Raw genomic sequence first — 23,612 nt, 5'->3', positions numbered from 1 at the left:
TTAATCAATTCAGCTTTCTGGGCTTCATTTTCCTTATCATTAAATTAAAAAAGTTAACAATTGTTTATCATTTAGTATGTATCTTTCACTGTTCCGAAAACTTCTTTGTATTAACTCATTCACTCCTTACAGTTTCCTTGGAGGTAGTATTTTTGCTTACTTATAGATATGGAAACAGACATAAAATAACAAGCAATTTGCCCAACCCAATAGAGCTCATAGGTGGTAATGAAGAGAACTGAAGCTAGCATTCTGAAATCAGAGTCTCTTTGCTTAACTACCTTGTATACTGTGGAATGAAATGAAGGATGTGGTTAAATGATCTGAAAATATTCTTTTTTATGTGATACTGTTTTTATGAAATCATTGAAATAGATAATCTTGCTGATATGGTTTTTAAAACTGATTTCCTAATTTCTGGAAAGAATTTGTTAAGTTCATTAAATATTTAAGTAATTGTACCTCACATTATTTAAATGGATATTCAAAGGTAGAGCTCATACTCATCAAATCATTTAATTACCAGATAGTCTAAAGTACTGAACAAAATGTGCAATAGCAGAGGGTCTTTATTCTTTGAAATAGGAAACATTTAGAACCCAAGAAAGTGAGATTCTATGCAATCATCAGTGTTGCATCATTAATTTTTAATATTAGTTGACAGGTTCAAAGACATCCTCTATAGATAAAGTAATATAAAAAAAAGCTGAAAGAATGATGTACATGATCAGATACCATAATGTACTATGAAATAGTATTAATAAAAATAAGGTAAACTGATCAATACAGACACAAAATATATACTTATAACCTTAGTTTTTATGAATACAAAATCTCAAATCAAACTGGAAAATAAGGTATATTTCATATTCCAAATGATGATGGGATTAGTAATGTATCAGTAAATCAATGTATAAAAGTCCATGTTTCTAACATACCCTAAATTAATTATATTTAAATTATACACTTCATTGTAAAAATAGTCAAAGGTGGAAAATAATTTGAATCTTCTTCTTCTCCTCCTCCTCTCCCTACTCCTTCTCCTTTTTGTCCTCCTCCTCTTCTTCCTCTTCCTCCTCTTCCTCCTCCTTCTTCTTCCCCTTCCTAAGAAGTCTCTTCCTCTTCTTCTCCCTATTATTATTTTGGACTGAGGATTGAACCCAGGGTTGCTGAGCTACATCCCCAGTCCTTTTTACATATATGTTTTTTGGTCTTAAGACAAGGTCTCTCTAAGTTGCTGAGGCTGGATTTAAACTTCCAATCCTCCCAACTCAATCTCCTGATTCACTGGGATTTTAGTCATGTGCCATCATTCCCAGCTTGCATGTGTTTATATAAAATATGTTAAAATATATGTGGAAATATTTTGTAATTTAGTCACAGTGAAAGCAAGAAAAATATCTGCATGAAATTGTATGTATGTACGTACCCAAAGCAGCATAATGAAAATATGAATGAGCATAACTAAAGGAGCAATTGAAAGTAGCTTGTGGTAACTTTATATTATCACCATAAATTGCAAAGTTATTAAAAGTTATGTGTGGGAGTAGGTGGAGAGAGAGTAATCATGTTATATCTGTAGTAGATTATGAACTTGGGCATATCAAAATAGACCAAGGCCTCTCCTCATTTTCTATAAATATTTCTGGATCCATGTCATGTCCATATATCAAGGAATATTTAGTACTGCCTCTTAACTGCCTTTGTGCTTCCAGTCTTTATACATATATATTTACTCTCTAAGTAGCTCAAAAGCAATGTGAAAAAGTAAGAGTAGTTAGAATAAAGGTACTCTGCTTTTCTTACTTTCATCTTTCCTATCCCCCCCCCTCTTCAAGTAGTAATTGTATACAATGTAAAGAAAGAATACAGAAATTATCATTTGAGTTGAAATCCACAGACAGAGTGAAACTGAGTATAAACAACAGATAAGTGTCTTCTGCCATGTTTCAGGGCACTAGAATGTAGTAGTGCATTAATATTCTGGTAAGGAAAGATCCTGCCCTGTATTCTGCTCTATTGGGTACTCCTTAATCACCTCTGTACTTTGGAGTGCTTTCCTAGAAGTTTTTCTGAGTTATCCTCTGCTGCCTTGGGTTTGCATGGGCTGACAGAGCTATCTGCGTGAGCTGCAGCAAGCTCTAACAGGACCTCAATAGGTCCTAGTACTGTTTCTCCCCTTTTTTCCATGTTTGGACCTATTATGCAGTCATTTCTCATGATACCTACTGTTGGCCACGTGTCTTGTCTTGGGAAGTGCTGGAATTTATGCCTAAAAAGACCCTATAGCCAGGTTCCTGTTTTGGGCAGGAGTTATGGAGTGTATCACTTCTGCAGGACAATGAGCGATTAGGCCACCAGAGTGGTACTACATCTTAATATTAAGCAACTCTAACCTAAATCTTGCCCTGAAGATATGTACAGGGCTCAGAGCTACTGATGATTCTCTGCTGCACTGAGAATTCAGCTGCATGTTTGGGTCCCCAGAAGGAGATCTTCGTGCTTATTTGGTTTTGCCGTGGTGTCATCTCTAATCTACGGCACCAGATGGCAGTAGATGGCAGAGTTCCTTTGTGCTGTGCTCCACCCCACACTCCTCCTCCACCTGAAAGTACTCAGGGTGATCGTTCCATTATGTTCCCCCACACACTCCACACTACTTTTTAGGTGGTCCTGAGGAGAAGTAAGCTTATATTCCACTTACCTACTTTAAAGTTTTTACATTTTTACACATTTTTACACATTCTTGTTCCTCATTTTGAAATGCTAATGGGCCCTTTAGATTAATGTTTCATTTGCCTCTGATGGATATAATTATTCATATACCCTGTGGTTGGTCTTGAGCTCTGCTGGAGGAAGGATGACAGCCCTTGATGAAAGGGACTACATGTGTGCTTGTGCACTGGGGATGAATCCAGCGCCTCACACACAGTAGGCAAGCATTCTATCACTGAGCTACATGGCCAGTCCTGGGACTAACTTCTTGTTCTAACCACGGCTCCTCTTCTATCCTCACTCTGTAGCAATGCATAGAAGGGAGGAGGACTGTCAGCACTGCAATAGGTCTAGGAGGGCAATTATTGACACTCCTATGTTCTAGGAGGGCAATTATTGACACTTAAGTTCAAGAAATGGTTAAAAGCTGTGTACTCGATGCTCACAATATAAAATTCCTAACCATATGCTCAGCATGCAGAAAATGAACTGTCATTTACATTTTCCTTTGTATTCTGGGTAAGGCTTGCATTCATGGTCATCACTAACAATTCAATAACATTTAAATCACATAAAGCCAGCATTCACTGGCAGTGCTATGGAGCTGCATCATTAACGACAGAACCAGTCATTTAAAAAGTGGCATTAGGGAACTACAGAGGCAAAAGCGTATGCTTTTTCAATTAAAACTGATTCTAAATAATCTTGCAATATGAGAAATAAAGGCATTTTCATATTGTGTTTGTGTGTATGGTGTGTGCATGTATGGATGTGTGTAGGAGAGACATGGGATTTGAGAGAAGTCATTTGATAATGAAGGACATGAGGAGCTCCTGCCAGATTCTATGGAGAGTCTTCACATGCACTGACTAGACAACAAAGTACAGAAACTAAAGAAATACAAAATTATAAGAAGTAATTAGCAAAGCTAAATTCTTTTTTGAAAAGTTTAATAAAGTTGACAAACTTCCAGTAAGACATGAAAAAATATGAAAGAAAATATATTCTCTTGCCGAAATATAAAAATAAGCTCTAAAGCTATTCTTTCTGTTATATTAAATATAATGTATAAGTAGTCTTGTACTAATAGTTTTGAAAAGTTATAGAAATGAAATATTTATTAGAAATATAACCAAAAACTGAGGGAAGAGATAAAAACAATACAAACTTATAACCTATATGTATTATATAAACTAGATCACTGTTAAAATTCTTTTAAAATATTCATATGGCTTTACTAACGAGTTCTCCAATATGTTTAGGGAATAAAAAATTCTGTATGGTACAAAATCATTAAAAGAATAGAAAGAAAAGGAGAAGATACAATCTCTAAAATAAGGAGGTAAATTTTTGTACACAATAATCCATAAATTTGATTTTTATCTTTGTAAATACTTGTTTCTTTTTTTTTTTTCTCTTTCCACTATTTATTATTAATGTACAAAATATGCAAAAGCAACAGAGAAAGAAATACTCATCCTCAAATCCATTGTGGCTCTAACCCTAGACCCTGATCAAGACCCAACCAATCCACTGTTTTCACAGAAAACAACTGATGCCAAGACAGGTGAAGGGAGGGATTGCAAAGGGGCAAAAATCATCTTATTGAATTCACTCAGAAGCACCTGGTGGGGATTCAGAGGTGACTGGCAGGGCAAAATTGCTGGAAGCCTCACACTGACAAGGTACCAAGTTGAGGTAGGAGCAAGCAAACTCCCAAAGGCAGTGCATGCAGTGTGACTTGTCAGGCCCAGCGTAGTGGGCTTAAGTTGATGAAAAGCTGGTCTCACTGAAGTGTTTCACTGAGTCTCCAGAACAGCAGGTTGGCAAGGGCAGACTGACACCACGGGCCTCTGCCATCATCAAACCTAGCAGACCCATGATGCAAACTTGGGTGTAGAAAGAAAGTTGCAAAATATTGAGAAAGAACTCAAGAGTATAAAGCCCAAGTCAGGGCAAGAGTGGGCCTGATGGAGCCCTCTCAGTGCTATATGTAATACCCCTACCATCTCCCTACCCCATGAGGAATAACAAACTTGGCTGGGATGATTTCCTAAGGGCAGCAAATGCCATGTCTGAGTTCTGTGTGCATGTGGAGGATCCACAATAGAAGAGTAGAGGTGTTCTCCAGGATAACCAGTTTTAGGTTTTCAGGAATTAGAGGTAATACTGGAAAGGGGTTTCGGACAACAGCTAAAATAAAGGGAAGCATACTTGGTCTCCACTTCAGCAGTCCAGGTGACAGAATGTGTCCAGTCTCTCTCCTCCCCAGATCAGAGGAAAATATGTAAATCAATGCACACCAGTGATCAGAAAACCCCCAGGAACCCAAGCAGGTGGGAACTGAGGGGACCGACACCTCATCAGCTGGGGAAAGGGGAAATTGGGCCTCAGAGAAGCCATAACAGGGTGAAAAGAGCAACACTGCAGTCCACAGGGGGGCATGTGGGCAGGGCAGGCAGGCAGTCCCTAGGGCAGGGGTGGGAGGGCATTGACACCAAGGTGGTAGAAGGCACAGTTGTTCTCATAGTGACAGTTGCCCTTCATCATGAAATGTCGACAGACAGGATGGTTTGACAAATCTCCTCCATGAATGTGGCCTCCATCATGCCTCAGTGCCCTCCTCCCCATGTCCCTCTATGGTCATGGCCTTGGTGACCAGGATCATCATGTAGCTGGTGGCCACAGGGTCCCCCATGTCCAAGGCCTTCATGGAGGCGATGTCCACCACTTCCACCTATGCTCGCACCAGGGCCTTCATGGGGACAATGGCCACTGTCACTGATCATGCCCCCACCAAGGCCTTCGTAAGGAGGATGCCTACCATCTCCAACCATACCCCCACTAGGGTCCCCTTGTCCATTTGGATGTCCTTCTCTGAAGCGACCTCCTCTGGCCCCTCAGAATGGAAGTCGCAGTAGGTGGCTCATTTCCTACTAGGCCACCTCAGCCTCTATGGGCACCCCCGCACTGGGCCACCCCTCCATGGGATCACCTGGGCCATCCCAGAAGGGATCACCCCCAGAGGGGGTGGGGGACCCAGAAATGTGGACCCATTGGTCCATCAGGGCCTCCATAGGTACCTGACATAGGTCCCTCAGGCCCAGGGGGAAGTTCTGCACACCTTTGGGACCCCCAGGGACCCCTGGTGGGAAACCATTGGCTATTGGACCAGGACTTCAAAGTCCATGTGGCACAACATCTGCTTGATCTTGTCTGAATAGTCTGGTTGTTTCAGTAGTTCCTCTGAGGAATGATTGGGCTGCCATGATGGAGGTAAGGATCTCTTAGACATTGATGCCTCCTCCTCCAGGCCCTTGGGGGCTCTTCCCAGCACCCAAGCTTCCCATAAGATTGGCTAGAACAGGAGGCCGCTTGAAGCTTCCAGCAGCATTAGGTGAGCCACCTGATCCCCCAGGCTTCAGGGTTTCAACATATGGGGTCTCATCCATGGAACATTCCTCATCTAGTGGAATGAGTTTAGGAGGTATGGGTTTATAGGTTCATGAGGACTCTCCTTCAGGAAGAGCTCCTGAAGGATCTCTTTCTCCCACTCAGCCTGAGGTATCACTCTTGGTTGTTGCTTCCAGGGGTGACAAGAGGGGACAGAACCAGGGGACTAGGGTACACCCAGGGCACCTTCTCCTCCATGTTATCATGGCTTAGACGCTAGAGTCATCTGAAATCCATGTCGGTCTGCGAGTATCCCTCTTTTAACAGCCTCACTAAAGTCCTTGATCTTGTTTACATTTACTGTTCAGTTTCATCCAGTTCAAAATAGAAATATTCTCTCAGTTTGCCCTCCTCAGGCACGTCACAGTTTTCCTTTCCCTTCCCTTCTGGATCAGCTGGATAGGATCTCCACAGCTTTCCACTGGCTTTGCATTCAGAGCTCCTGGTTCAAAAGAGGCTACATCCATGAGCTCAGGGACTTCAACAGTTGGCACTGGGGTGCCTGGGTGGTCTATGTCCATTGTCTCAGCAGAGGGGCACTGGTTCTGAGAAGAAGGTTTGGTTGTGCTTGATTCTATGTTTGTTTTCCCTTCAAAGGGCCTGGGCTTGGCAGCAGTAGGTGACAGCACCTTCTTTTTTAAATTTTGATGCCTGGAACAGGGGCTGAATTCAGAGCATCAGAAAGCCCAGGCCCTCCATAAACTGTGGAGGGATGCTCTTCACTTTGATCTCTTTGGTGGCATTGGGTGTTGGTTTCTCCGCAGGAGAGGCAGCATCTCCTGGAGCAGTTGTGGCACTCTGGTGCTTGAGGGGGATAGGTATGAGGTTGTACTCGTCAGAAACTACTACTGTGCTGGCCGTTCTTCTTCACAGTTACTAAAGATGGTGTCTCCAGCTCTAGTCCAGTGAAATGGAACTTGGCATGACTTGGTGCTGTAGTTCAAATAGACTTGGGCTTCTCTTTCTTCTTCCCTGGGGTCTCTTCAGGCCGGGTCTCAGCCTTCACCTGAGTCAAAGATCGTTCAGGAGGAGTGGCTCAACTCTTCCCCTCTTTATGTTTTTTCTTCTTTCTCAGCAAGTTGGGGACTGCTCTGGGAATGAATGACAGTCATCCTATCACTGACAAGGACTGAGGTCAATTTTGGGAGCTTTTCATCCTCACTTGACTTGCTCAGTTGCTTCACCATTTAGCAGTGTTATTCTGCTTGAGATGGTCCACAGTGAGTGGTAGGTGATGCAGGGTCAGCAAAATTTGCTGGAAGGAGAATGTTGTTGTTTGTCTTTGAACATGTCAGTCAATTGTTAAGAAGCTTGTAGCCACCAACATCAACAAACTTGACCAGTATTTCTGATGAATGGATCTGCAGGAGAATGTTCAAATAGGTGCATCGACTCACTACCTCTGTGCTTCTTTCATCAGGTCAAAGATCTTGGAAATCCCATCCACACTCTTGACTTCCCCATCTTGATCCAGGAAGCTATCCAGGCTTAAGAAGCTCTTTGGGTTCTAGCTGCTCTGAGACCATGACTGTAGTTTTATCCATTTTATTTTATTTTTTTGCAATGTTAGCATCTTGGGCTCAGGCGGGGAGAGGGTAAAATTTGGAGCAAAAAAAAATAAAACAACAAACCAGGACCCAAAACTCAAATTATTTGGAAGGACTCTTTGGATCAAAAAGTTTCTTAAAAAATAAAGGCCAACTCAGTATTCACTGACCCCCACAACTCCATTTAGGTAGGGGGTCCGTAGAAAAAAATTATGAGTGGAATCAAAAAAAGGAAACACTGAATGAGTGAAATTGGGTGGGTTTGGGAAGGGAGGGTGGTTGATTATTTTTTAAGTTATGGGTGACGGTCCTTCTCCACAGATTTCAAGTCCCAAGCAGTGTGGGTTGGTGGGTGTGCAAGATAGGTGTGTGGGGGCAGAAGACAGAAGTGTTTGGGCTGGTGGCTGCTGTTTTCCTTTCCCCGTCTCAGGATACTTTCAAGGGCTTAGATGTTGTGTGGCTTGTTTCTATTTTCTTCAGGGCTGGCCTGTCTTTCTCCTAGAAAATTCAAACCTCTAAATGAACCCCAAAATGGCCAATACTTGTTTCTTATATGGTAAATTTCAACATTTAATTTGAAGAGAAGTATCATTGGGCCGGAATAGCATTCTAGCAGAGTGACCCTTCGGATGTGCAAGATCACAAGAAAAAAACCTGTTTTTTAACAGAAAGTTTATTTACATATAGTATCTTAACTGAAAACACAACACAAAATCTATAGGTATATGTGAAGCATAGTTATAAACCAATGATGATACAGAATGAGTAGAAAGGAGATATATTACCTTTTCTTTATTTTCTAGTCGGTTCATGTGAAGATGTATGTTTTGTAGATATTTTGGAGAAAGCTGCTTACTGATTTCATGGGGGACACTTTGCCATTTAATCCCTGTTAGTTATCCTTACATACTAAGTTGTGTCTCCCTACCATTCTTATGTTGAAGTCGTAGGCCTCAATGTAACTGTATTTGGAAAGGCATTTAAAGAGGCAACGTTAAATAAGCTCATAAGTATGGGGCTCTAATCTAATAGGATTTGTTTCCTTTTAAGAGAAAGAGGCATAAGGGACCCACATAGAGGGAGATGAGGCTTGTGAGAGCAAAGCAAGATGAACCTCTGCAAGCCAGGGAGAGGATCCCTGAGTGCTCAACATACCAACACCTTGAATTTGGACTTCATATCCTTATAATGGTGGCAAACAAATTGCTGTGTTTAAGCCATTCAATCTGTGGTAGTTTGTTATGGCAACCCTCAAAGACTAAGAAAGTTGTTCTCAGCATATTTTCTCATTCTTGACAGGTTATCCTGGAATATTTTACAATCAAAATTAAATAAGTGATTACATGAAATATATTCTTAATTTAATATCTCCATGCTCCCACCATACACACTCACCTTCCTCTTAATGACAGCAGTGAGCCTGTTTGCTCATTCATTTATCCATCCATTATTAATATCTACTAGACATTAATGGATATTAATAATGTTTAAGTGAATACTAGATATTAATAATCAATTAGATATTAATAGATATTAATAATGTTTGAGTGAATACTAGAGATTAATAATTTTTGAGTGAATGGATAAATGAATGAGTAGAAAAATCAATTAAATGAATTAGAGAAGCATCATAACTGAATAGGTACAGCGTAACTATCATTTGGGAGTTCTTCATAACTACTTGTCCCCCAATATCGATACAGTTTTATTCCCACTCTGAGTCTGATGATCCATTGAATATTGACAGACTTTTAGGTCTGAAAATGAGTAGGTCTAATTTTAGTCTACCACATGACGACACAAGTAGAAATCAACTTTGGGAAAGAGAAGCCCGTCAACACGCTGACTTGTTCATCATAAATTCACTATCGCTAAATTCAGGGCCTTGAGAAGGTGACCAAGGAATACTGCCAGAAAATCATGTCACACGTCCTGTTGCCTGTACTCTCCAGGAGTTTTAGAGAATTAGTACATGTTCTCTTCTAACTTCTGAAGCCACCAGCACTTGGTTCTATTTTTTAAAAACTTTAGCTGATGACCTGTCATTCTACTTCATAGAGAAGTTTGGGGCAGTCAGTAGGGAACGTCATTTCTCTGACAGTTATTTCCCCCCTGTTTTCCTGGTGGGAATTATCTCATTCCCTCCTGCTGCCATAATCCTAGATAAGGGCAACATCTCCACTTTTGCTTTGGATCCACCATTTTCACCTACTCACGAATGTCATTATAGCAACTCTTCTCCTTTTCTTTGGCATCATCAATTTTCTTTTTCAATAGATCTTTTTTTACTGCTTAATAATGTTTAAAACTTTCCAAATTCAAAAAGGACTCTTTTGACCCCACTTTGACCTTTGCCTACTACACTGTTTTCTTTGTTCCATTTACCTCTAAACTCAATTTCCTAATTCTCTCCAGTTTTCCATATTCTAATTCTCTCTCTTTTTGAATTTTTTCTATTTTTTTTTCTTTTTGCAGACTGCAGTTTGATTCATTATACACAAATGGGGTACAAATTTTCATTTATGGTTGTACACAATGTACATTCTCTCCTGAACGAGTTTTTTCTTCTTCCATTGTCCTGATATTGCTCTAATCATTGTTACCAAAGACCACTACATGCTAAAATCTTTGTCATTTCTTCATCTTTGTTTTATTTGACTTATTAGGAATTGTGGATACATGCTCTTAAGTGGTGTTCTGGAACACTGCATTTATGTGGTCATTTCCCAACTTTCTGATTATTTATTAGTCTGTTATATTGTTTTCTTATCTTATTAATATCTTTGCATTTAAGCATACCTCATGTCTTAATTCTAGAAATTTTATTTACATTCTTTCCCATGGAGGTGTTATTTGGTCTTGTGGTTTTACCTAAAAGTTAATGCTTCTCAGTTTTATCTCTCTCTTGAACCCCTCTCTTGAAATTTAGACAAATATCCAATTGCCTCTTTGATCTTTCCAATTAAAGATCTATACTAATATGGTCAAATTGAGCTCTGGAAAGACAGACACATTCTTGTCACACTGTCTCCCATAACACCTTTAATGGCAACTCTCTTTTTATATTTATATAAATAACTTACATTATCCATGGTCTGCAAGGATAAAAATCACACTCATTTCCTTTCCCCAGAAAATCATTTTGCACTATCTTCAAAATGTATCAAGAATTTTGTTGCCATTTATTACATCTACTCCCATCAATGATCAAGAGGAAAGTCTTATAAGAGTATCAGATAGTTAGAAATTAAAAAAAAGAAAAGAGATTTTAATGGATATTACTCTGGACTGCATGTAAGAACCACATTAAAGAGTTCAGAGATATATGAATAAAGATTGAATTTCTATTTGACACAATGAAAAAAATAGAGCATGGTTTCATTTGTATTTCTGTATATTACCATTATTATTTGTGGACCAGCATACTGAAAGTCAGTTGAGTTCTTTGTCCAAAATTACATGAGTCAGTAATAATTACTGGAGGATTAAAACCAGAAATATCTTCTCCTAGAATTCCCAGTTTTTCAGTTTATCTTCCAAATTACATTAAAAACCATAAAATTTGGAATAAAATATTGCTTGTTTTGTATAGATAAGAGGTACATTAAATTTCTAGGATAAATGTTCATAACATTTATTAACACCTACTATAATTACAAGTCTGTTCTAGGCCTGAGGTAAGAGGAAAGAAACAAATAATTCTTTCTAAACATTTATAATTTACTTGCAACCTAGCTGGGAATCTAAGAGAGAATCCATCTACCGGCACCATCTGTAGGAAAATAATATGACGAGTGATTAGGTGGTTCTGCCAATCTCATATGTGAAATTAAAATTGGGCATTTTTCATATCGTTCATTGTTTCTAACTACTCTATTGAATTGGGATATTAAGATAGAGGAATTCTGGACATGGATTGTTTACCGACTATAACCATGAGCAAAATTCAGTTTCTCATCTATCACAGTCCTGCACATTTGTTATCCCCATTCCCAACAGTTTTTCCAAAGTATTGAGGGCAATCTTGGAAATGAGCAATGCCTGGTCAGTTTCAAGAGTTCAAAGTATAGACTTCCAGAAATCCTTTAATCATTTCCAAGTATCAATTCACTTGTCCACTATGGGATTGGAAAATACCTACCGATTTCATCTGCTGTAACCATATTGGTATGCTGTCCTTTCCAGTTAAAGCTGTTGCCACTATGGGGCCTTTGCATTTGCAGGTCCATCAGACAGCCCCATTTCTTCTATCTGTGTTCTCCCACACAGAGATTGCGGATAGACCTTGTAGTCACTGACATCTTATTTTTTCTGTTAGTTAGTTTTCTCTATGCACTTATATGTTCAGATACGTGGTTATGTCCTGTAACCTATCTTGTAATTTTCTCAAGGATCTTGATTTTGCTATCTGGTGATTTCATTTTCAGCAACTGTGTTGTTGTTGCCATCTTCTCTGATGCCCTTTCCTTAAAATTTTAGTGTAAATTTTGAGTATTTGCTTTATTTATTATTGCAGGTGACTTTTTAAAAAGTATTCCTTCTCCCTAGTACTCTTTACATGCCTCTCTTTGTGACTTTAATCCACAATATGATCCTCGTATCTATCTTATCCTACATTAGCTATCCTCTCTAACTCTTCCACACTCCTTTGACTTCACCTTGTTTCACATCACTCAAATCTCCAAGAGCTATTTGATCCCTAACTTAGTCCAGGATCCCAGTTCTTATCACTAATTTTAATTATCATATTAGACATTCACAAAATCTCCCATTAAAAATGAAACAAACAAAATAATAATCCTAGACCAGTAGCTAATGTCTAAGAACAAATATGTTTAGGCATCTGACAAAACACTGACAAATGTTTAATATATCCTTTGTTATAGCTGTGAAACGAATTATATTCTCCACATCCCCTCCCCCAGCTCTTAATTTAAGAGAAACCACTTGTGATGTCTAGTACTTATATTGCGGTTGAAATAACAAGCTTTTTTCCACCCCATCCAGAGCTAAGCAAGAAAACAGTAATATTAGGCCCAGCTAATGTTTGTGAGTCTAAATTCTTCAGATAACTTCAGACTGTATTTAAACCGAGTTCTTAATGGATCAAAGGGTGTTAGGGTAGCATGCTTTTTTAAATGAACATAACTTTGAGAGGAGGGAAGAAAGAGGGAGGAACAATGAGTGTATCTATGCTGTACTCTAGCTTACACATTCATTTCTTGTTTAAAATTTTCTGTGTCTGGACTCCTAATACTCTTATGATATTGGGCCACTGATAAACCCAGGACTATTGGTTTTCACAAATCAAATTTCTAATGAGATGACAATGAAATTGGTAAGTGCCCAATTGTACAAGTTTAGGTGACCCAAGACAGTTTAAATATGAGCCTCCATTGAAGCAATCATGATACTCATGTGATAGGAAATCAGCTCCAGATACACATCTGCCTAAACTTCTGGCTCAGAGAAAGTAAGAGTTCCTACCTCATTGCATTCTATAGGGTAACTAGCATCTAAAAAGGAAGACAGCAACATTGACTTGTGTATTTAATTATTTATTTCAGAGGTTTTAATTATATTCCGCTAGTGCTTTAGTGTCCATATAGCTTCTTTGTTCAGAGATATGTCCTCTTTTTCAAAATCAATCTTTGACAAAGGTCATCATGCAGCAGATCTTATGTACTGAGAAACATATATCAACTTTCTTTTCTGTTATGTAACAGTTTCTCCTACAGTGACCATAATGTTGGGTACAGCGCTTATCATCAACCATGGAACACGTGGCTAAAGTAAAAAGAGAGTGACTGAAATTACTGATCTTCAATTTAAACATACAGAATTCTTACTACGGAAAGTACTATGTGTACATTGTACCAAGTTTAGAAACTGCTCAAAATTCACCATAAATATTTCATAATGCAATTTGTAAAAATTGAAACTAATTTTTAATTAATAAATCATTAAAATTTTCATGCTATATTTTACTCTCAGCAAAATTCAAGACTTTTTCAAAGCTACATTGTACTCCATTGTTATTATATGTAATAATTTATATTCAGAATTTAGCTATTTTTGGAAAATTAGGTAAATCTAAGCTCTTAGTAATTTAGAATTATGAAAATCATGTGTACTTGAAATTTTATATGATATATAATTAGTATAGTTTTCACAGAGTTTGATCCTATAATTCTAGCTTATACTGCCATGAACAATGTATAAAATATTTGCCCTAATTAAAAAATATTGATTGCAATTATAGTTTTTATGCTTTATTTACCTTAAATGCTTTTTTGCTTTACCTTAAATTTCTAGTTCATGTACTTCACTATTATCTTGAATTGCTAATTTTTTAAATGACTTTATTGGATTCGTAATGGATAATAACTGTCACATGTTCATCATAAATTGTTCTTCATTCGTTACTGTTTTTCATATTTTTAGGGTGGTTTTTAGACAATAACAATTTTGTTATGAGATAAATGCATATGATTTTTCAAAAATGTAAACCATCATAATTCTGACATTTAGAAATGCATAGAAAAGTTTTCAGTTTTAATGTATTATTTCACCTTTACAGCAAGATACTCTTACATAAAATCATATATTTTATTTGTTACACTATTTTTCCTTTTTACATTAAATTGCAGTTGTCAGATACGTAATTTCAGTTTTCTTAAAAGAATAATTGTTCCTCACTATTTAATGAAAAAACTTGCTACATGCCTTGAAATGACTTTCACTATATTCTTAACGTTGTGTGTGATGTTCTAAACTCTCACACACTCAATCTTTTTTAGATATGTCATATTTTATGCATAGCTATAGATTCTTGAAAAAAAAAAGACAACTAGCTTAGATTAACAAAAGGCATAATAGGAAAAGCAAGCAATTTAGTCTTTTATTTCTTTGATATTTAAATTTTTCAAAGGAAGTAAACATGCAGAACAGTGTCAAAAAATGATCAGCAAAGTGTTACTAAAAGTCAAGAGTTTAGGTGGAGAAATAGAACATCACCAGCATGGCTTTTGAGCTCCTTCAAAGTCACCATCATATCCACTCCTTCTTTCAAAATCAAACTGTCTCCTTATAATTTGCTTGCTTTAAAACTTTTTTTGAATGCAACTGTGTAGCACTTATATAAGTATAACATATACTACATACGTACATATTTGTGTCTGGTTTCATTAACTAAAAAAAAAAGTTTTTTGAGATTTGTCCATATTTTGCACTGTAATCCATCCATTTTGATTAAAAGTTAGTAGTCCTTTATACACATATATTTTGTCCTTATCTACAATAAATATTTAGATTTTTTCCAGGTTTTGGATGTTCTTACACTTGACTCTTGAAGCGCATGCTCATTTCTTTTGAGTACATCCCTGAGGGAAAATAGAAGAATCATGTGTCTGCATAGTTTCAATTTTAGAAGAGCATGACTCACTTTTTTCCAAATCATTTGTTCTAATTTAAAACTTCTAATAGCATTATGTAATAGGTACACACATTCTTAAGCCTTATCAATGCTTGATATTTTTAATTTAATATTTCTGACATTTGTAGAGATACTTCATACATCTCACCTCATCTCATATTTCATAAGGATGTGTTCATTTTTCTGATTGCTGAGGAAGTATAACATCTTTTCTTATGTTTATTGATTTTTGCGCCTATACGTGTTTTAGAAATTGACCAGTCTTTCCTCATTTTTCTATTGGACGATCTTTTTATATTGATGTATATGAATTCTTTATACATTATGTGTATGTATTCCTTGCCTGCTGAATACATTACAGATAGATTTCCCAGTATAGAGCTTCCCTTTTCACTCAATATTGTTTTTGATTTTTAAAGTTGTCTAATTTTAATATAGTCAATGCTGCTGTTTCACACTGATTAAAAAGTATTACAACTCGCATGTCAAAATCATATCCTCTTTTTAACTTGTATGATTTGCTGTTTTGTGTTTGTGCTTTCATTTACAGTCTCTTTGTAAGTGAGTTTTGGCTATGGAGAGGAAAGGGTTAAATTTCATTTTCTACCTTTTGTGATCGTGTATTGAAATAAATCCTTTTCCCTGAAACATTCATTTGCCAGATTATTTCTGCCTTGCCATCTTCACCGTTAATGAAAGTTTTACAGTTTATGTAGATCTTTTTGTGGATTCTCTGTTCTGTTTCATTAATTTTTCTTTTCAGTAAAACACTACATTATTGAATAAGTCCTTCCATCTAAGTTTATGACAGGAATATACAGATTATTACATAGTGCTTAATTTTTCCATACAAATTTCAAAATTACTATGCCAGATTTCACAAAACAAAAGAAGACAAATATCAACTTTTGGGATGAGATTAAGATTGCATTAACTCTATGGATCATACTGGAAAACACCAACAACTTTCCAGCAATGTATCCTCCAATCCTTCCATGAACTTAGATCTTCTTTAATTTCCCAATAATATTTTTTAGCTCACTGTGGAGAGGTTTTAGAATCTTTCTTTGGCTTCTTCCTTTGTAGTTGATATTTTTAATACCCTAAATCGTATTGAATTTATAATGTAATTTTCTCCTAAGTAGTATTACATAGAAATTGATTTTCATCAATTTTGTTAACTCATTGGTTAATTATATTATCAGGAAATCCCTTTGCTTTTTCTAGATACAATCAAAGGAACTGAATAATGATAATTTTTTTTTCTATTCAAAATCTTTAAAAACACATTCTTTTCTTATTCATTAAATAGAACTCTATTGTGATGTTTATTGGTATTAATAATAGAAGGTACTCTTATTTATGATCTCAAATGGAAAATTTTAATTGTGCTGTTACTTGGCAGGACATTTATTACATAGGATTTTTAATATTAAGTGTCATTAGATTCCAGAATTTAATTAATTCATCATTAACTTATGGAGAATTTAAAAAATAATAATTCTACCAAAATCATCTTTATCTATTGATGATAGATATATTTCTATTGATGACTGATATATTTCTCTTCTAATTTGTTCATATGGTAATTTTTTTTTTAAGAAAGCTATGGTAATTTTATAATCCAGGAAGTTAAGCAAATTTATGATGTAATCAGACTTTGATGATAGATTTTACTTCAGGATTTCTGTACCTACATTCATAAGTGAGATTTGCCTTTAATTTTTTTCTTTTAACCCATTAGGTCTCAAGTTTTTAATTCTGTGACTATTTCAGTGAAACTGACACAGGCACATTATGATAGCTTGGAAAAAATAATCTAGATCTTATTAAATAATTTATAATCATTAATAAGTTTAACCATGTCATTAATATTTATATATAATCACCAATAATTCATGTTACTTATATAAAAGAATAGAACTATAAAAACATAAGTGTGTTTTCAAAGTTACTGTAATTGATATATTTGTTGGTCAATGTAAGTTTTTCAGGTATTCCATAAATGGGATGATGGGACTTAATGGGTTAATGACCTCAGTTTTAAATCAGAGATTTTTTTTCATGGGGGTAGTACTAGAGACTTCCCCCGAGAAATTATGCACTGTTTACAATTTTTAATGCATTATCATGAGGCTAATTATAATATTTTTACCTGATAATCTTTGATGCCTGTGGCACATATACTAACCTCTCTGATGGCTTATTTTTGCCCTGTCTCCTTTTCTATATAGTTTTGTTAAAGATTTCTAATTTTATTGGTATTCAAAAACAAAATGTGACCTTTGAAACTTTTTTCCCTTGTGCAATCTCTAGTTTATTAATATCTGCCTATGTTTTTGTATACATTTGTGAGAATTTAATTTATGATTTCATAACCTTAGGAGTTACATTTTTGTTACACTTTTTTCTTGAATATTTTTAATAATATATTTTATTTAAGACAGTACATCTAAGGTATTATCATTTCAGCATATAATATTTTTAAGAATTATTAATGATACATTTATATAATTTCTGTACTAAATCCAGTATATATTTTATATTACAGCAGCATCTCAATTCAGATGCTGACTTTGTATCAGAAAATCTTATATTAGAAAATTGATCTTTATTAAATTCCTGTAAATTTCCAGTTGGAAAAATCAATACACATATCAGGTTCTTCCAACCATGCTTAAATATCTTTGTTCTTATAAATTTAAAAAAGTGTTAGCTAACATCAGAAAATGTCTTTAGGTATTTCATTCTAAATCGAAAGCCATCTTTATCAAATATGATGGAACAAAATATATTATGAAGGCTTGGCTAAGAATAATCTGCCTACATGATTACATTTTAATTATTTCAATAAAAGTATGTAGGGATGAAAACTACATCCTGGAATATGTTTTTGGAAAAAGTATTGATATATAAATATCAAGAACTATGAAAGGAAAAACACTATGACCTAGATATATGGAGAATGAAATCATATGCTGTAACAGACTTGTCATAATATCACTTGTAGATAATATATCTTGCAATAGAAATGAAAAGTATTTGTTGTTAAATTTTATATAGTCTTAATGCTCATTATATCTCAGTATATGACCCTGCACTGTCAAAACAGGTAGCCACTAGTTACTTATGGCTCTCAAGTACTTTAAATGTGGCAGTGTAACTAAGGAAGTGCATTTTAATTTTGTTTTAAACATACAGATACAATTATATGAATTTCCTTATAACATCTTGTCACCTCATTCCATGAACTTTGAGGTTTCTGATTTGTATTACAATTCAGTTCAAATCACTTTCTAATATCCATTGATGTTTATGTTTCAAATTAAAGATCTGTTTGTCTTCATGTTTAAATTTTCTATATTTGTTTATCTGTGGTAGTATTGATTTTTCTCTATTCTCTCTGTAATTAAGATGAATTATCATCTTCCAATATTAATGTCACATAGAGTTCTCTATTTTCAAATTTCTTTTAAAATTCTTCTCTTTATTTATCAAGTAACCAAATTTTCTTGCTGATTAACTCCCCTGGATTTAAAACTTAGTAAAATTAAGAGTATCAAAATCAATAATCTGTTCCTGGCAACATTTCATCACCAATCAATATCTCTTCTTCACTGCTCTCAGCTCAGCCTCTCATTCACCAAGCAATATATGCCGAAGTCTCCAAGGCCACCGTGATTCTCTCACTTGAGATCCCTGGTCTGTTCTCACATGCCTAAAGAACAACCTATCCCTGAACACTGCCTTGTATTCATTATTTACAATTTCCTCTTCTCTCTGATTTTTCTCTCTACTTCTATTCCTCTTTCCATATTTCTTGAAATATTACAGTATGATACTCAATGTAGGAAATGCTTTGCTTACACTATTTTAATCTTTGCAAAAATCTTAGAAAGTTAATTATATTATCATCCATTGTACAGTAAAAAGAACTACAACTTCCTTGGCAGCTGCAAGGAGACTCTGAGTCCGAATATGAACCCTGATCTAGGGGGCGGCAGCTTTTTCAGTCACAACGGTGTGCTGCCTTCACTGTCTCTATGGATTATTCCACATTAGGTTCATACCTTCCTTAAAAGACTGCTGATTCCTTCATGCTTCAAGCATTGTCAGTGTTTGTCTCCATAAATTTTCCACAACTGGTCTGAGATGATATAACCTTGATAGAACCAAACACTGTTTTTACCTCTTCACAAAGCATCCACTTTGACTGAACATTTTTTGTTGCTTCTTTTTTTTAACTTTTATGTTCTTTCAATAGCCAAACCATATCCTCATGGAATTTATGGGTTCTTTTTTGTGGATTCCTTCAAAATTATACATTCTGATACCCTGCATTACTCCTCCTATTTTCTTGGTCAGTCTAAGGTTGAATATAGAACCTTTCTTTCATTCCACTGTGAATTGTAATTTAGTACCTGCTGGATGATCCAGAGGTGAAGTAAATCCTGTAGTCACAGTTCTTATACCAAATGTCTTCAAAGCCCTAAAGCTCACTACAATGCTCAGTAAATGTAGAGTTCTGTGATGTAGAGACTACATGTACATCTGAGGTGCAAATTTCTTCCTATGTGACCTTGCTGTTTTTGAGCAGCTGTTTTATTTAATAAACTTTTTTAAAACTTAGTATCACTATAGAAAGCATTGGGATGAAGAAGATAGAAGAAATACACTGGGATCCCAAACACCTGCATTTGTATTTCACTTAAGACACATGGTAGTGTATACAAGTGTTACCTTGAAAATGTGCTTTGATGTTATTCTCCTCTTTTATAAAAGAGGCAATAATATTCATCACACAGTGCTATGCAGAAGGTCAGAATAGATATCCACATGAAAAATTATAGAGCAAAAAATTATTCAATGGTTTTTGGCTTATACGCAGCACTCATATTCATTTCTTGCCTTTCTTCTCATTTTCAGATGTCCAACACTAGCGTTTTCCTCCAAATTTCAGAGCTGTTCATCAGAGAATTCTGGACATTTCCCTAAACTTCCACCATTACTATATTTTCACCATTCCTTTTATTTAGATAATATTTATATGTTTCTAAATAAGATTAATTCATTGACTTATCTATGTTTATGCTAGAGAATTATGGCTATTTCTGTTTCTCAGTATCTGGTATTGTGTGCATTGGAACATGAGTTAATCTACCTTAGATGGCAACTGACTGACAACACACTTGCACTGTGAGCTTTGACGAACTTCCTCAGGCCACTGTAACAACAGCAACAATGGTAGTAAATACTGGCACCTAAAGTGGTAGACTGATTTTCAGTTTGTAGAGTTACTTTCCAGTACATTATTTTACTAAATTGTAACTTGAGTCTATTGAGCCACATACAGCTAATAGGTATAAAATTAGGTATCAGACTTTTAATTTTAAAAAATAGTGGTTATTAATGGCCATGCTTGCAATTTATTCATCTTCTGTCAAGGACACCAATACTGTAGTTAAAATGGGTGGCAAGGTTCACAGACCTATACCATAGTGAGCTATTAATAAACTCTAGATCTGAATTTGAATCCAGTTTTCTTTATAAATTATGATGCATCTTTTGAACTTCCAACTTTTCTAGGCCAAAATTAGAATATATAGGAATATAAATTTATATCTCCATTGTTAGAGAGACCAGATTGCCTCAGTGGCTATATTTCTTTTTATTAGGTTTATATAGCCATTCCTTTACTAATGCATTGACTAATTTGACAGTGATATTTGAGGTACTACTTCTTTATTTGCCATTTTATTCCTACTGCATTTCATTACCTAGCATATTCTGAGGGGGTATCTTCTATTATTTTATAAATTCTGTGATATCTCAAGATATAAATGCAGCTGTTTTTGATCCATTGATCTTTTATGGGGACTAATTACTTCTGAATCTCATAAATAAATTTAACAAATAATGGTTTTCTTAATAATTTAAATATCTAAAGGAAATATATCAAGATCTGAAAAAGATGGAGGTTCTCACCCTCATCATCCATCTCATTTTATATGTACATTAACTTTGAAAGTGAGGTAGATAAAATGCACAAGTACATATTATTTTAAATGAGGAATCAAGATTCAGTATAATCAAGACCCTTAGTTGGCAATATTAAGAACCTATATTTTCTAATTAATAATCTAGTATTTCTATTTCTAGCTAGAAGTTATGTTATAAATATTCCAGAAACATTCTTTTTACCTTGTAAAATGAAGGTCATGTAACACAGAAAATGAAGGAGGTAGGAAATGATCTTCATTCTGTAGAAAGCAGCAGATAAAAAATTTGGTAACAGAATCTAGAGGACTTTTTAAAAAGCCAATGGACATTTACTATTTATAGTTTTCTAATGGAAAAGAAACTGTCTTTGTCCAGAAATTGCTTTCATTTTGTGTACCTTTCTCTGCTTCAATGACTAGGGCTGTGGGCAGAACTTCCCAAATTGAAAACCCTTGAAAACTACTGGACTTCAGGGAGGAAGTTCTGTGTGGTACCTGCAAATGTGGCAGCTTCTTAGCAGAGGTGATTCACAAAGCATCAGCACAAAGGAGTACATGTGGAGTGGGTTTCAAGAAAGGGGTCTTTTCCATTTCTGCTATGAAAGGATTGAATGTCATTTGTTAAACATGGATTGCATTCAAATATATTTCAATCACTAATCTGATGTGCCAGTTCACCAACATGTTCATCATCCAAAATCCTTGTGTCATCATCCCATTAATTTACCCCAAATTACTCATCTACAGAGGCCAAACATGAAACCTCAATTCATCACTGGTTTTATTATTTCCTTTTTTTTAGATTCCTTATAATTATTCATGAACTTTTTTTTAGCGTTTCCTTTTATTTAAATAATTTTAGCACAGTGATTCATGCATATAATAAAGAATGAAAAGAGACATTGCAATGAATGGAAATAATGTTTCACTTTGAATTTCCTATTTTCAGGCCTTTGGTGATTACTTACATTGGAATTAGGACCTAACTTATATGTTGTATTCACAATATATCCCTTGGATTCTTAAATTTAAATTTAGATTACTTAAACTATTTCTTGTTCTGACTTCAAATATTTGAAATTTTATATTAATAGCTGAAAATTTCTATAGCTCACCTTCAGACATTTAAATACTGGTGTTTTTCTCACACTAGATTTGGTCACAATATTAACTGTTCACCATGTAAAATGAATAGCCCTCTTGCCTTTCACTCCAGCATTCCTCCATCATTTTCATAATTCATTCACTTCTTACAATTTTTTCTTATATCCTGGAGGATATATGTACTCTGTGTATAATCAGAATCAAAGCCCCTAATTTTGAAAGATTTGAATACAATAAGCAATATAGATTGTATTGTCTTATTTCATCTGTTTAACATCACAACACCTGTGCGAATCAAAGAAAAAATGGTCTTGGTGTCCAGGTCAAAGGATTATTTATTATTATCATTACTGTTATTATTTTAATATTTTATTTCTCACCTTCATTTCTCTTAATTTTTAAAGTATATTTGCATAATGCTTGATTATAATATTATTGAAAAGTAATAATCTTTCATTATGGAAGAAAAGTATATATCAATAATCCCTATCTTCAACTTTATCTTAGTAAAGATAAATTTGATGTTACTTTATTATAATGGGCTTTTATGAACCTGTACTCTTGATCTAACTCTATTGTCTCTCTCATGTTCTCTTTTTGTGTTTTTCTCCATCCAGATGTTTTCACAAAACATATGAGAATTTCCTTAATAAAAATATGTTTAACACTTTTATATTTACTTATTTATTTGGATGTAAAATGTAAGCTCAAAGTCATGCTCATTCAAAATATCAGAGTCACTAACTCCTAGTGTATCCAGTCTTCTTCTTCTTCTGTTTTTTTTTTTTTTTTTTGGTATAGGGAATTGAACTTAGGGTTGCTTAACAACTGAGCCACATCCTCAGCCTTTTTTTAAAAAACAAAATTTATTTAGAGACAGGCTGTCTCTGAGTTGCTTAGGGCCTCTCTAAGTTGTTGAGGTTAGCTTTGAACTTGAGATCCTCCTGTCTCAGCCTTCTGAACCACTGGGATTACAGGTGTGGGCCACTGGATCCAGTACATACAGTCTTCTTGAAGAGAAATCTAGGGCTAGTGTAGCCTTATTTAAATTATTTGTTTTTTTTTTTTTCTCTTTTGATAATTTTAGAACTTTCTTGTTATGATTCAGACCTTAAAATTTTATGATTCACACATTTTCTGGTGCAAATTTCTGTTTTAAATGGTATTTGTCTGGAATCAATGAGCTTGTATCTTTCTTCAGATCTGGAAAATGTTGTTTCTGTACTTTCTTTTTTCTGAAACATTCCTTCTCTCCTTGTTTGTTTTCACTTTTGGGGGACTTCTTTTCATAAAATATTGAAATCTCTATAATTCTATAATTTCTCTCTCTTTTCAAAATTTCAAATAAATCTTTCACTT

General features: G+C 35.1%; 1 pseudogene across 1 annotated transcript; it reads right to left on the bottom strand.

Moving 5' to 3' along the window:
- Positions 1 to 5,184: 5,184 nt before the first annotated feature.
- LOC306666939 (serine/threonine-protein phosphatase 1 regulatory subunit 10-like) lies at positions 5,185 to 7,694 on the bottom strand (annotated as a pseudogene). The gene has a single exon. The product of its transcript is annotated as a serine/threonine-protein phosphatase 1 regulatory subunit 10-like (transcript).
- Positions 7,695 to 23,612: the final 15,918 nt, after the last annotated feature.

Source organism: Sciurus vulgaris, assembly GCF_902686455.1.
Source record: "Sciurus vulgaris genome assembly, chromosome: 7".
In the NCBI taxonomy this organism is placed as follows: Eukaryota; Metazoa; Chordata; class Mammalia; order Rodentia; family Sciuridae; genus Sciurus; species Sciurus vulgaris.
This window is presented reverse-complemented; position numbering and strand designations above follow the sequence as displayed.